This window comes from Echinops telfairi, unplaced genomic scaffold, assembly GCF_000313985.2.
Source record: "Echinops telfairi isolate 266 unplaced genomic scaffold, ASM31398v2 ScPeMD7_5868;HRSCAF=6743_0, whole genome shotgun sequence".
In the NCBI taxonomy this organism is placed as follows: Eukaryota; Metazoa; Chordata; class Mammalia; order Afrosoricida; family Tenrecidae; genus Echinops; species Echinops telfairi.
The window spans coordinates 1,152,082-1,153,278 of record NW_022109767.1 but is presented as its reverse complement, the minus strand read 5'-3'; the positions used below and the strand labels follow the sequence as shown (position 1 = coordinate 1,153,278).

The window sequence follows — 1,197 nt, the reverse complement described above, 5'->3', positions numbered from 1 at the left end:
CTACTGGGCATATACCCAGAAGAGGCAAGAAACAAACCACGGCCAGACATCTGTGCTCCAATGTTCATCGCAACACAGTTCACAATTGCAAGGAGTTGGAAACAACCCAAATTTCCATCAACAGATGAATGGATTAAAAAACTGTGATACAGGGCTCAACGTTGGAAAGATGGCGGAAGGGCCAAGGAAAAAGGATCCCGTTGGTGCCAGAAAATCTCCTGAAAAAAGGAGGGCTTATCAGGCTCTCAAAGCCACCCAGGCGCTTTTGGAGAAAAGGAAGCAGAGAAAGCGGAAAGACTCGATGTTCAAGCGACTGGAATGGTTCCTGCTTGATTCCCGGCGACAGCAGCGGGACAGGGTCCGCATCAGACGACTGGAGGGGAAACCTCACGTCTTGGAAGTGCCCGCCGGATGGACATTCCCTGGCCTTTGCTGAACGCATCCAAAGGATCAAGGGAGTTTGTTTTCTGGTGAAGAAGACCATTGCGAGACTTCGTCTGAAGAAGAGCTTCAGCGGAGTCTTTGTCAAAGTGACGCCCGTGACCCTGAAAACGCCGTTTACGGTGGAGCCCTATGTGATGTGGGGCTTTCCAAACCTGAAGTCTGTCCGGGAACTCATCCTGAAACGCGGGCAAGCCGAGATTAAGAACAAGACCATCGCGCTGACCGACAACGCAGTGATGGAGGAGCACCTGGGGAAGTTTGGTGTCATTTGCTTGGAAGACCTCATTCCTGAAATCACCTTCCCGGGGAAGTATTTGCAGGTGGTCTCTCAGTTCTTGCACCCGTTCCATCTCTCTGTGGCCCGTCATGAGTGGGCTTCCTCCAGGAGATGGGCTCACCTGGCTATGGTGGAGAACCATCAACCAACTCATCCAGCTGCTGAACTAGACGCAGCATATCTGAAAGCACAGTGCCTGGGTGGAGGTTCAAGTTTCTGTTTCCTGAATGGACACCATGCGTCTCCAAAGAGATCCCTTTCCCCTGTCTTCAGCAACTGGAGGGGAGAGACCATGGGTGGGGTGTATGGCAAGCACCTCTCCTAGCCCAAGGAGAGATGCCAGTGGTTTCTGCTTGGCCACCGCTCCTCCTGAAATCAGCGAAGGATGGGCAGCTGGCCTTGAGGAGGAGGGAGTTCTGCAGTGCCTCATCTTCTGTCGGGAGTTAATGCTGATGAATACCCAAGCATGTGATCTG

The 1,197-nt window shown here is 52.5% G+C and overlaps 1 pseudogene; it reads left to right on the top strand.

Annotated features, from left to right (window-relative positions):
- Positions 1-124: 124 nt before the first annotated feature.
- Positions 125-891, top strand: LOC101655795 (annotated as a pseudogene).
- The last annotated feature ends 306 nt before the right edge of the window (positions 892-1,197 follow it).